At 46.7% G+C, this 14,043-nt stretch overlaps 1 protein-coding gene and 1 long non-coding RNA gene across 5 annotated transcripts in view; both read left to right on the plus strand.

Moving 5' to 3' along the window:
- The window catches only part of LOC146817192 (uncharacterized), a 3,007-nt gene extending 1,826 nt beyond the window's left edge, over positions 1–1,181 (plus strand). Inside the window, exon 2 of the long non-coding RNA XR_014962506.1 lies at positions 23–1,181. This is a non-coding gene — a long non-coding RNA (uncharacterized LOC146817192). The remainder of the gene's footprint in view (positions 1–22) is intronic.
- Positions 1–14,043, plus strand: part of LOC146817191 (ribonuclease H1-like) — a 511,274-nt gene that overhangs the window by 262,254 nt on the left and 234,977 nt on the right. The window lies entirely within an intron of this gene.

A 14,043-nucleotide genomic window follows, 5' to 3' on the forward strand; every position in this document is an offset into this window, starting at 1 on the left:
AGAGCTTCTTGAAAAGAACCAGTAGACCTTTTGGAGGAATTAAAGAAGGGAAATAAAAGATGTCGTTTTGGGATAAGAAGACGGGGGAAAAATGAGAATAAAATTCAATCGTAAAACCATCAGGTCCTGGGGCTTTACCTCGTTTAATTGCTCGAATAGCAGAAAAAATGTCTGATTCCAGGATATCTTCATCTAACACTGAAAAATCCAGATGAGAAGGAGGAGTAATATTGGATAAATATTGGAGTATGAGGTCCTGGGATATCGGGTTTTTAAGGGTTTGAAAGAATTGGGTAAATTCTGACAATTTCTTCATTCTTGTAAACTAAAAGATTGTTAGAGGACAAAATGGGGATAATTTTGGTGCTCTCTTTTTTAACCTTAAGATAGTTGGCTAAATGTTTTCCCTCTTTGTTTTGACCCCCATAATATTTAGCTGAAGATTTAAGCAAAAATGAGTTAGCGTTGTCTGACAATTTTTTTAATTCAAATTTGGTTTTGATTAATTGATCCAAGCATGATTTAGAGTTTGTCTGGAAAAAAGAGTGTTCTAATTGCTTGATACGTGTCGTAAGTGATTGTAAAATCTGTAAAGAGGATTTCCTTCTTTGAGATATATAGCAGATAATGTCTCTGGAGGCTGCTTTAAAGGCATCCCAGACAATCTGTGGAAACATATCAGGAGTTTCATTTTCACGGAAAAAAGTGGTGATAAAAGATTCAAACTTTTGGGTAAAAGTGATGGTTAGGGGGAAGAAGCTAAAGATCTAAAGAGACGGGGCGTGGTCGGAAATCAATATTGAACCAATATCGGAATGAGTAATGTGCTGTGCAAGTGCTTTTGAGGTGAATAGGTAGTCTAAACGAGATTGAGAAGCGTATACTGGAGAAAGTAAAGAATACTCTGAGTGTAGGATTACATAAACGCCAGGCATCTACTAGAGATCTTTGTTAAATAGTGGATGTGAATTGTGAATGCATAGGAGAGGAGGAGAATCTAGAATGGGAGTTGCGGTCAATAATAGGATCCATAACCATATTACAATCCCCACCAACCAACACGTAATCCTCATGAAAAGACATCAATTTAGATAGAATTGTCGGCCAAAAAGTAGTATCTGTGGCAGTAGGTGCATATAAATTAAGAAAAGTCAAAGGAATATTATTTAATAACAATGAAAGAGAAACCCATCTACCCGCATCATCAGAATCTTGCGAAATAATTTTCAAATAAAGACGTTTATGACATAAAATTACTACACCATTACGGTTACCTGTACCTGGAGAAGCAAAGACCTGGCCAACCCATTGACGTTTAAGTTTAGCTATTTTTTTTCTAAAACATGAACTTCTTGTAAGAATGCTATATCGCATTTTAAATTAGATAAATGAGTAAGAACCCGTTGACGTTTTATAGGAGAACCCAAACCTATAACATTCCATGAAACAACTCTCAAAGACCTCTACAATAAACAATGAAATATAGAGTAAAAGTAAAAACAATACAGCGATTAAAATTTAGCAATAAGGTATATGTGATAATGATCAGCATACATTTTGTAATACTATACTGACAAAAATGAAAAGCATAAAGAAGGAAATGAGTGGTTATGAAAGAAGAGAGAATGAAAGAAAGAGATATAGTTGGTTGACAAAAAGAAGAAATACAGAAGTGATAATAGAATAGGAAAAACATTTGTAAAAAGGGAAAGGTGACTTAAGGTGGATAAATAAGATAATGAAAAAAAGAAAAGAAATGTTATAAATAACAAATACATAACATACAATTCAGAAATATGAGAAACAATTTCAAGAAATAGAAGTGATATTAAGGTGAAGAAGTCATTAAAAAAGATTAAAAGAATTAACCAGATAAAGAGAGGGAAACTTAAAAGGAAGAAATGAATAGTTATAAAAATCAGAGAGTAAGAAGGAATGACACAAGTTGAATGAAGGGAGATAGCATAGGAAAGAAAAAGAGGTTACAGATGAGAAAAAGAGATAACCTGGGAATAGGAAAAGGGAGGGAGAGTGGAAATGGAAAAAGACAAAAAAAAATATATATTTTATAGAATCCATCAACATAATGACTAACTACGAAAAACATAAGCCACACAAGGAAAATGGCACAACCAACCGGGCAACTCAGGGCAGACCGGGGAAGGAGAACATCATTGAAACGGACCAGGGATAACATGAAAACCGGAAATGCCGCAACTAATAAAGAGAAAAACACAATAGGTGAGTACAACATGGCTGGAACGTATGGGGAAACAAAAATCTTCAGTAAACAAGAACATCACAACATTATTGTAAACAGCAGAACAAATCAATTGAAGGACAACATGAGGTCAGACATTAGCTCTACCGCACCTAATAAAAGAGAGAAAAATAATAGGTGAATACAACATAGAGGAAACCAAAAAACAGAACTAGATGAGATACAACACAACAATGTCAAAACAGCAGAGTATATGAAACTAATGCCATCACAAGATTAAACACTAGCTTGTCGAGACAAATCTATGTCTTTTTCTCCACACTGTTCCAAGAACCGTTGTATAACGCAGGATCTTCGTAATTTGTGGTTCTGTTTTTATATGTCACTTTAAAAAGACACGGATGAAAGAGACCAAACCTGGCATTGAGAGCGCGAAGTGCTGGTCCCATATCCAGGAACTTCTTTCTTCAATCTACTGTGTCATTGGCATAATCTTGAGCAAAGAAGAGATTGGAACCTTGCCATGAAATGCGACCTTTGAGTTTAGCTGCCTGCAGGACATTTAATAAATTTGTATACTCCAAGAAGTATATGATCACTCCTCTAGGTTTGATTGAAGAGGCTGCCATGGTTGGAATGCGACCTAAGCGATGTGCTCTTTGAATGTTTAAGGCGGGAGAGCCAGGCAGACCAAGCACCTGAGGAAGGAAAGCTTTTAAGAATGAAATGGCGTCTGAGCCTTCCAAGCCTTCTGCCAGAGCATAAATGTGTAAGTTGTTACGCCTGTTACGGTTCTCCAAATTTTCCACGGGTTTAAGTAGTAAGATCTCCGATTTCATTGAAGGAATTTGGTTCGCCACAACCTGAACAGATTCTGCTTGTTGTTCAATCTGTATAACCCTGTTCTCCATAGTAGACCACTTGTCATCCAACACTTGAAGTCTTTTATTTGTTTCCACCATGCAGGGCCGAAGAGCTCGGATGCAGGGCCGAAGAGCTCGGATCTCTTCAAGAAGGATATCCATAGTAATAGAAGTCGATATAGACTAAGTGGTCAATTTAGGATTTAATTTGTTGGTGGAAAGCGGAATGTTAGATGTTGTCAGCAAAGTATACTTATTGGAAAGAGAAGAATTACTTTCAGAGTTTTCCATATTTGCTAAAACAACAGAATAAGGGTTCTGGTCAGCCAAAAATGAGTGGTACAGAGAAACCACTAACACGCCGGGTAGATTTTGTTCTCCTCATAAAATGTTTAGCGGAATTTGAGGATGCTGAAACTATCAGGACAGTGTGAAGATATGAGGTAAAAGTGTAGGCTCAATGTAGGAGGCTAGAAGTGATGTGTTAGAGCCATCAAAAGAAGAAAGTCTTTGAGTTGAATTACAGCAAAAGCTCCTGGAGAGTGGGAAACCCAAAACCAGTAAATTAGAGAATAGTTGTAAGCCACACTGGGAGCAGCTCATTCATAGTCCATTCCTGCTTGCATAACATGCAACGAGTGTCCCAAAACTTCATGTGAGGCTCAGTACATCACCTACTACTTCTAAAGACAGTGGTCCTTAGACAATAATCTGGTACAAAACAAATAATATAGACTCAATCAGTGGGCAGGAAATTGATCGGTGAAGTGGTTTGAGGGGTTCAATGATGTGATAACTTTTAGAATTGCATCTTCTGTAGAAGTACTGAAGGAGGACCATTCAGCAATATGTTTTAGGGCGAGCTTTGGTGTGCATAAGCTAGGGGATGCTAGAGAGGGAGGGAGGGGTGTCACTCTGAAACCAACTTATGTTGGTGTCAGAGTGAGTTACTAAGGCCTTAAGTATGTCCGTCTTTATGTTTTCTGTCTTGGTGAAGAAGGCGGCAAATTGTTTGCAACTGGGCAGTGTGCTTGGACCAACGTGGTGGGGTAGGGTAAGCCCTTAGATTGTGTTATGACTAGTTCAAATAGTTTTTTAGGTCGATCTTTGGCTTGGCATAATTGGTTCATGAAAAAGATTGCTTAAGGTCTTCTGATCTTTCTATAGTCCGATTTTCTGGTAACTCTTAATAGTTTAAGGTGGTCAGGGGATGGTGCTGATCTCCATTGGCATTTAATTAGTCTTTGGGAGCGTCTGTCCTCATTGAGACTGCCGTCATACCATGGTTTGGAGTCTTTTGAGGAGAGCCTCTTCAGTTGTATGGGAGCAACTGTGTCTATGACCGTGGTTATAGAGGTAAAGTTGTGGTTTGTTAGAGCTTGAACATCAGATAGGCCTTTGGGGGGAAGCAAGAGGTTGGCACTAGAGGATGTAAGTCTGTATGTAAGAACCTATGTCTGAAACCACCTCCTGAGGAAACCCTACCCTGGTGAAGACACCCAGGAGGACCTTGGCTACTGCAAGGGCTGTAGTAACCCTAAGTGGAATTGCTTCAGGGTACCTAGTAGAATGATCAACTACTACTAGAATTAATTTGACCCTGAGGCTGTGGGAGGTTCAAGCGGACCCACAATGTCCACACCTTCCCTTTCAGAGGGCACACCCACCACTGGCAGAGGAATCAGGGGGGCCTTTGGGTGGCCACCTGTCTTGTCACTGGCTTGACAGGCAACACAGGAGCTGACAAACTCCTTCACCTTTTGGTGCATCTGGGGCAAGTAAAAGTGACTAACTAGCCTTTCCCAAGTTTTGGTTTTCCCCAGATGTCCAGCTAGAGGGATGTCATGAGCCAAAGTTAGGAGGAACTTCCTGTACTTCTGTGGCACTACCACCCTCCTGGTGGTTCCAGGAGTTGGGTTTCTTGCCTCAGCATACAGTAATCCCTCTTCCCAATAAACTCTGTGGGTACCACTGACATCTCCCTTTGCTTCTGAAACAGCATGCTGCCTCAGGCTTTCAAGAGTGGGACAGTCTTGCTGACCCTGGCACAGCTCTTCCCTAGAGGGTCCCCCTGGGCCCAAGAGTTCAACCTGGTAAGGGTCAAGCTCCATAGGCTCAGTTCCCTCAGGGGTGTCCAAGTCCTCTCCCTGTGGAGAGGGGTCCTGAGTGGTTTGCTGTACAGAAGCTGGTCCCCCAGTCTTCTTACCTTTTCCCTTGGTTGGTTGGGCCATACTTTCAGGCTCCAAACCTACTTTTTCACCCTTCCTCTTGCTCCATGCTCTAGTTTGCACACACACCAATTCAGGAATACCCAAAATGGCTGCATGGGTCTTTAGCTCAACCTCAGCCCAGGCTGAGGTTTCCAGGTAATTTCCTAGCAGACATGCAGCTGGTAACTTTTGAGAGACCACTACCTGTTTCAGCCCAGCCTAATGTCACCATAGCCATTGGATGATTAGTGGCAACACTGTCCGCATTGGTGACTAGGCAGGTTTTCCCAATCAAGTATTGCTCAGGGGAAACCAGTGTGTGTCTCACCATAGTGACAGTGGCACCTGTATCCCTCAGAGCTTCTATCCTAGTTCCATTAACCCAGGGTTATTGTGAATACTTTTTTAAGTTGGGTGGCCACACAGCTACAGTGGCAAACTCAACTTCCCCTTCTGAAACTAGAACTGCTTCAGTGTGCATCCTGATTTGCTCTGGGCACACTGTTGACTTGCCACCCCAGGTGTAGCTGTACTGGGCGCCTTAGGGGCCTTGTTGTGGGGGCAAGATTTATCTACAGTTAAGTGTCCCCACTTCTTACAGTTGTTACACCAGGCCTTTGAGGGATCATAGTTCTTCCCCCTATAAAGTTGAGGCACATAGGGAGTAGTTTGGGACCCACCCCCCTGAACAGGTTTTTGGGGCCCTTTGGAAGACTCTGGCTTTTTATCTTGGGGATTCTCACCAACTTTCCCCTGGGTAGGTTTTGTAACCACCTTCTTCTGGTCACCCCCAGTGGCTCTCCTTGTCACCCTAGTCTTGACCCAGTGGTCTGCCTTCTTTCCCAATTCTTGGGAGAAATTAGACCTAGGTCTACCAAATGCTGATGCAACTTTTCATTTGTGCAGTTACTTAGTATATGTTCCTTCATAAACAAATGGTAAAGTCCAGACAAATCATGCACATTATGTCCAGCTAACCAACCATCCAGTGTCTTTACTGAGTTGTCTACGAAGTCAATCCAGGACTGGGTCTGGGTTTTGTGAGCCCCCCTGTATCTAATTCTATACTCAGTGGTGAGCCCAAATCCCTCAATCAGAGTCTTCTTCATGAGGTCATAGGACCCTGCATCTGTCCCAGAGAGGGTCGGAAGCCTGTCTCTGCAGTTACCAGAGAACAGTTCCCACAGGAGTGCCCACCAGAGAGGTGTTTTACTATTCTCATTTCACAAGCCCTCTCAAAGGCTGTGAACCACTTGGTGATGTCATCACCTTCCTCAAATTCAGGGACAATCCCTTTGGGGATTTTAGGATCAGACGTTTCCTCCCTATCCTTAGTTTTAGTATTGCTGCCACCATTAATGGGTACTAAACCCATCTCCTTTCTTTCTTTCTTTCTTTCTTTCTTTCTTTCTTTCTCTAGAGCCAGGAGTCTGGACTCTGGATCCAATCTTTTGGCCAGCTTTGCTAAAAAGCTGTCCTCTTCACTGGGGGGGGTTCCCCAGTGAGTTCCCTGGTACCTGGTCCACCTATGTGGTCTCTAGGTTCCCAGAGGTTGATTCTTGGAGTCAAGGGTATGATGGCCCTTTCCTCCCTAGGGATTACTAGAGGGGGGGGTCCTTATCCTCCTCCTCCTCCTCCCCTTCCTCATCTGTCTGGTCATCACCATGTTCAGATGGGTGGTCATTGGCATACTCAGCCAGGAGCTCCTGGAGCCCTTGTTTGGTTGGATGCAGCCCCATTGGTATACTTTTTAGATTGCATTAGGGACCTCAATTCCTTGAAAGACAAGTGTAAGTAAGGTGTGAGGTCGTGCTCCTCCACCAGGTCGTGCATGGTATTATTTTCACTAATAGCTGGGTTTCTTTGAGACATTCTAACCTGACAGTTCTAACCCTCTACCCTTGACTACAGTGACTCTTATTTCTCTAAAATTCTAAGGGGACTTAAGCAAGGCCCTGACAAGACTTTTAGTATTTTGGAAAGACCAATCGGAATTCTAAAGGCAATTTTAAGAGTTTTGTCATGTGATCAGATGGTAACCAAGTAGTCCAACAAGTGCAAGTTTGTATCCCCCCGCTGATCCACCAATGTAAGAAAGTGGCTCTGTATATACTGCACCAAAGTAAGGTTCAGTGTGCACAGAGTCCACAGTCCCCAGAGGTTTGGCAGAGCTAAAGTTTGATATAACCTTACTCTCAAGTGGTAGCTTGGTCGAGCAGTAAGGCAGTATCAGAGGACAGTGTAAAGCATTTGTTGTACACACTCAGTCAGCAAATGGTCTCACACACTCACGAACTGAACTCTAGGCCAATGGTTTGTATATAAAAAATATATGGTTGTTTTATTTTAGAACCAACAATAGGTATCAAAATATACTTTCTCAGAATGAGATGCTTTAGTTAAATACTTTCAATAGGCAATAGACTTTTGAATGCAATAGTTACAGTTGTTGAAATGGGCAACACAATTCAAACACAATTATAACATTGAGCTCAATGGGAATTTCTAAGTAAATGCAATTAATTACTTTTTGGATTACTTTTCTAACCACAGGACTGGATCCTAGATTCAGTCCTGGGACATGTTTTGGTTACAGGTATGATTTTTAAGGAATATTATTGTATTTCAAAAGTTGACACTTTGAAACTTTTTCACATAGAATCACCAATGTTATCCTATGGGAGGAAATTCACTTAGCAGGTAAGTAGGGTTAGGGTTATCGTTACCTTTTCTTACTCAGTGCTGGATCCTGGATTCAGCACTGGTGCATCTCCTGTAGACAGTTGAAAGAAATCGTTTTTGTTACACAGGCGAATTTTTATGTTTAACTTTGTTTTTTATTAAATTTGACGACACAGCAAGTACATGGCAAAACACAGCTGTTACTCTGCTATTACATTGCAGACGCCCCCCAGAAACCCCCACCCCACCCTCTACCACCGCCAACCGTAGTAATAAATCACTAAAGTCCCAAATATCCATGGGTGCTAGCGGGGTCGAGGGTCTACTGCCCAACCCCCCCTCCCCTCCCAACCAACATTCCCAACAGAAATTACCCCACTTCCCGGACCCCCCCCCCCCCCCCCCCCAACCGGTGTGCCGAGTCCTGCCGCTTGAGGCCATCCCCCGAGAGCACCACCCTCTAGCAGATGCCAGGCGGCACTCTGGAGGTCGGAGAATCAGTAAGGCGCAACAGACGAAGATATTTGTGACAGGTGACTTCATGAAATTCCGACAATAGGAGAGATAGGATAGGTTGCCAGACTGTATGAAAAGATGCCGTGGACTGTGTGAGGGTAGCTTGTATACGCTCCATACCCACCGTGTACCATAATCTATGCAGCCAACCCGTGTGGGTAGGGCGGGTTCGTATTCACCAAAGTGAAATAATGTGCTGTACAGCCGCGCCCGTAGCCAAGCCCATCTGACGCCCCCGAAGTAACTTCAAAGGGAATGTGAGTGTGTTGAGCAGCCCTAGAAGTGTATAGGCCGGGAAACGGGGAATCTCGGTTTCAAAGTGTTTGTCAATGTCGTTGAGAACTGCCGTCCAATAACCCGTCACCTCACTACATTCCCACATCAAATGGGTCAAGGTTCCCTCCTCCCCACAGCCCCTCCAGCATGCGGAACTACGGCTAGGGTTGCCCTTGTGTAACCTTACCGGAGTTAAATACCAGTACGTAACCACCTTGACTGCGGTTTCTTTGCTGGCAGTGTTCCTGGCCGTGTGGTGAGCCCTGTAATATATTACCTGCCAATCTTTTACGGAGAGGCTTCTCCCCAGCTCCCGTTCCCACCGTTGTTGACCTACCGAGGGGCGTGAAGTAGCCATCGGGCAGATCATCTTGTATAAGTCAGCGATCAGCTTCCGGTCCGAGGCTCTAGTGAGAAGCCATTTTTCTAAAGCAGTCAATTTTCTACCTACTAAAGGGCGAATTGCGGGCTGAGTCAACCAATGTCGGATTTGGAAATACTGATGTCGGAGCGGAGCCGTGATGCCGGGATACTGTGACAGGTCACTAAACTGAATGAAGCCCTTAAGGTCAAACAGATGACCTGCTGAACGGCATGGGGACGACCGCCACTGCTGAAAAGCCCCCCTTTCCAATCCCGGGGTGAACTCAGGGTTGTCGAACAGAGGCGTAAGTGGTGAAGGAAAATTGGTGAGCCCCCTCCGAACCGCGACTGTATCCCACACTTGTAGTACTGTGCGGGTAATGGGGGACTTCTGGAGGTAGGCCGGCCTATCGGGGCGCTTTAGGAAGGATCACTTCCAAAGCGATGTTTGCACCATCGCCCTGTCCTGAAATAACCATCTCTTCTCCGACTCCGGTTGGCTCCACTCCACCAGATATCGCAATGCGCAGCCTTGTAGTAGTATATTAGGTTTAGAATTCCCAGGCCTCCCTCATCCGGAGGTCGGTAGGAGAGGGCTCTGCGCATACGCGGCCGTTTCCCTGCCCATATGAAGTGTTGCACTGCGTCTTGTAACTTTTGTAAGGCGCCCCGGGGCAGGCACGCTGGAATAGTCTGATAAATGTATAGAAGTTTGGGTAAGATAGACCTCTTCACAGCGGCGACACACCCGAGCAAGGAAAGGGGTTGCTTCCGCCAACGCCTGAGGTCACCCTGAATCTGGGAAGTGATATTCAAGTAGTTCAGACAAACTGTCCGCTCGGTGAAGGGGGTAAGAACAATTCCCAAGTATGGGATGGAATCCTGAATCTGCAAGCCCCCAAAGTCTGAAGCCGCACGCGTGCTACTGCCCAGGGGAAGGAGCATGGACTTGGCCTGGTTCATCTTAAACCCAGAAACCCTCCCAAATGCATCCAACTCCCCCAAGAAGGCAGGTATAGACTTCTCCGGATCTTCCAGCGCAGCCAGGATATCATCCGCGTATAAACTAAGGGTATGCTGTTCCCCCCCCCGAAGGTGATTTCGGTAATGTCGGGGTTGTCACGGATCCGCTGTGCCAGGGGCTCGACATAAAGCGCAAAGAGGAGGGGTGAAAGTGGACACCCTTGACGAGTGCCCCTCCGGATATCAAAGGGCTGCGAGGCGATACCATTGACATGGATCGTCGCTCTAGGTGTGTCATAGCAGCTTGCGACCCATGCCCGGAAGCAGTGCCCGATTCCAAAATGGGCCAACGTTTTATCTAAAAAGCCCCAGTCAACCCTGTCAAACGCCTTCTTGGTATCTATAGACAGAAGCATGGCGTTCAACCCCTTAAAATGAGCTTTGTCTATGAGGTGTAACAGGCATTTAGTATTGTCGCTGCCTTGTCTGCCGGGGATGAAGCCAGACTGGTCCGGCTCGATAAGACCAGGAAGTCGTGAACCAAATCTGGAAACCAGCACCCCGTGAATATTTTAAGGTTCAGGTTTAGGAGGGAAATAGGCCTGTAAGATGCGCAACGGGTAACCTCTTTACCCGGTTTGGGTAAGACAATGACGTCAGCTTCCAACATCTCAGGAGGGATCGAGCCCGGCCCCTGGAAGGAATTGAAAAGTCGCGTCAGAAGAGGTGCGAGCACCGGACAAAAAGTTCTATAGAAGCCAGCGGAAAAGCCGTCCGGCCCCGGTGACTTCAGTGGCTTGAGGCGAGAAATCGCCCTCACCACCTCCTCCACTCTAATGGGTGCATCCAACGTGGCAGCCCCAGCCGCGTTAAGCACTGTCGTTGCCGCCCCCCTCGGGTATGCCTCCCAGTACGTGTCAAAGGGACCAATCAGCGCTGTACAGCGAGGCATAAAAGTCTCTGAAAGCTTCAGCAATTTGGTCATCACTGACCAGTGTCTCGCCTTGGGCTCTATAGAGGGTTGTGATTTTCGACCGCTGTACACGGGCTCGCAGCGCGCTGGCCAGGAGGCGTCCCGCTTTATCACCCCCCACATAGTATGCATGACGCAGCCGCAAAGCGGCATATTCTGCTCGATCAAGATCGAGCCCAGCGAGTTGCGCCCTGGCCGTCTTCGATTGCCTGCACACCGTGGGAGCCCCGGTACGAATGTGCACCCGTTCGAGTTCCACTACCTGAGCTGTCAAGGATTCTCGCTTCTCCCTACGTTCTTTGGCTTCAGCCGCTGAGATGGCTATCAGCTCCCCTCATATGACCGCCTTCAACGCCCCCCAAACTGCCGCCAAGGGTGTGTCCGGCGTATCGTTGAGTCTCGGGTAATCTGTGATGCGTTGGTGTAGCTGTTGGGCCACCCCAGTCCGCTGTAGGAGGGTCTCCCGCAGCCGCCATCTACCTCCCACTATCTTAGTCCGGGGGACAGCAAGCGACACCACCACTGCATCATGGTCTGATGCAGCGGCAGGGATGATATCAATGTCCCGTACGAGCGACTGGACCTCCAAGGATCCTATGAAGTGGTCTAGCCTAGCATAGGTGTGGTGCACATGTGAGTAGAACGTGTAATGGGTGCTGTGGCGATGCGCCTCCCTCCATAAATCCACCAGTCCCCTCTGGGCCGATCACTCTTCTACCCCCCCCCCCCCCCCCCCCCCCCCCTCTGAGGAGAGTGCTCCTGTGGAACCGAAACGGTGGCCTGACCTATCAGACTCCCCATCCATGACTAAATTGACGTCGCCGCCCACCAGCGTGTAACGGTTTTGGGACCTTAAAGAGACCCTATGGTCCGGGACAGACCATCCACCCGTAGGTTATAAGCGAGTAGCCTACCCTTGATTTCCGCTACTTTATTGCCCACCTGGCCACGGAAATGCTTGGCAAATAAGATAGCAACCCCAGCTTTTTTATCAGGGGTAGAGGAGTAAAGCTGGTGAGGAAACGCCCTAGAGCGCATCCGGTGCCAGTCCTTAGCCAAGAGATGCGTTTCTTGCAAGAGACAGATCGAGGCACCGGAATTCTCTAAATATGATAAAATGGAGCGCCGTTTAACAGGATTGTTGAGCCCCCGCACATTGAGGGTAATAACTTTCAACGTGACCTCTGTCATATGCCCGCCCATGAAATGAGAATATCGTCTAAGGGGGACCTATCCCTGTGGTGTTTCTCCCCGGACCTCCCTCCCGTGTGGCACACCGGTTCCCACCCTCCCCCATCATTCCCAACCCCCCCTTCCCCCACTCTCACCTCCCCCACCCAACCTCCCGCACCGAACTTCGAAACAAGACCCTGTCTTCCCCCTCCCTAATCCCAACAGAACGTTCCCCACCGAATGCCATAGTCCAGACCCACCTCCTAACTACGCAGGCTGGTGGTGAAGTACTGAACCAAGCGTGATACTCCATCGACCCCTGCCCCTCCCCCCAGCCTGCAAGTAGACCATGTGTATGCGTCCCCGTTGTGCAGAAACTATTCAGTATGGGAGGTGTCTCCAAGCACCGCATGAAGGGCCGCAGCCCGTTCCTGCGACATCGTCGTGGGGCCCAGCTTCAGTGCTGCTGTGGGTTGGCGTCTGCGACCCACCCGGTGCCAACCGTCTCCTTTGGAATGTTGCGAATGCGTAGGGGAGGCCTCCATATCTTTATGTTCAAGGCCCAACAGAGAGTATACCTCCTGAAAGGACTTCAAATGGTGCAGCGCCCCATTCCATTTAAAAATCAAGCGGAAGGGATGGCCCCAGGTGTAGGGTATCCCTTTGTCTCTCAGGAATTAAGTAACTGCCCTGAACGCCTTTCGCTTTTGTAGTGTGATAACTGATAGATCCTGGAAGAGCGCCACTGAGTGTCCTTGGTATTGAAGAGGTTGGTTCTTGCGTGCCTCCCGTAGGATCCGCTCTTTCAGGGGAAAATCTGGTAGGAAGGCCAAAATGTCTGGGGGGGAGCAGGTGCGCGCCGCGGCAGGCCCACCCTGTGTGCTCGGTCGATTCTGACGTCAAAATCTGACCCCTCCCTGAGGATCTCACGGAAGAGGCCCTGCAGGTATTGGGTGAGATCAGTCCCCTCTGCAGATGATGGAACGCCCCGGACCCGTATGTTGTTGCGGCGCGACCTATTCTCAAGGTCCTCCGCGTGCGCTTGGAGGTCCACCTGTTGGTCCTTGAGGCGAAGAACTTCTTGTTGGAGGAGTTCTAATTCTGCACTTCTGGCGTGATCCTGATCCTCCATATCGGCCACCCGCTCCCCCAAACCATCTACCTCTCGGCACATCTCCCGTACCTCCCCCGCCACCTCCTGCTTGAGCGAGTGAAAGTCTTCTCGGAGGGAGTTAAAGAGGGTCTCCAGAAACGCACGGGTGATCGGCCCCTCCCCGTCTCCATTTGTTATGGAGCGTACGCCGGACCTGTGTATGGAAGAGGAGTCTCCATGCTGAATAGGGGTAGCGATTGAGCGCCGCCATTACTGTATATTACTCGAGGTCCTTGGACTTACCATGGGTGTGGACTCAAACACATAGAAGGACAACTTTTTAATTTTGAAAGATTGGGCGATTGAGTGCATTCACTTATTGGTGTGGTAGTAGGACCCGCTGAATTGGAAAGAGGAACGTGGACCAGAATATGTACCTACAGCAACTGAATTATAAAAGTGTATATCCTAAAATTTGAAAGTGTCTAGAATGAGTATCGGGAAACTCCGAGCTGAAGACTCTGCGAAACATTATAGTTGCCCTGAAGAAGCCTGAAAGGGTGAAACGCGTTGGGTGTTTTGCTTCTATACATACAAAACTGAAATAAAAAAAGACTAAGAACAATTCCGGCTACAGAAATCATTTATTCTGTCATCGTATGTGATGAATGAGAGAGATTAACTCTTTGGTCATTATAGCATTGCCTCTC

This window comes from Triturus cristatus, chromosome 6 (assembly GCF_964204655.1).
Source record: "Triturus cristatus chromosome 6, aTriCri1.1, whole genome shotgun sequence".
Lineage (NCBI taxonomy): Eukaryota > Metazoa > Chordata > Amphibia > Caudata > Salamandridae > Triturus > Triturus cristatus.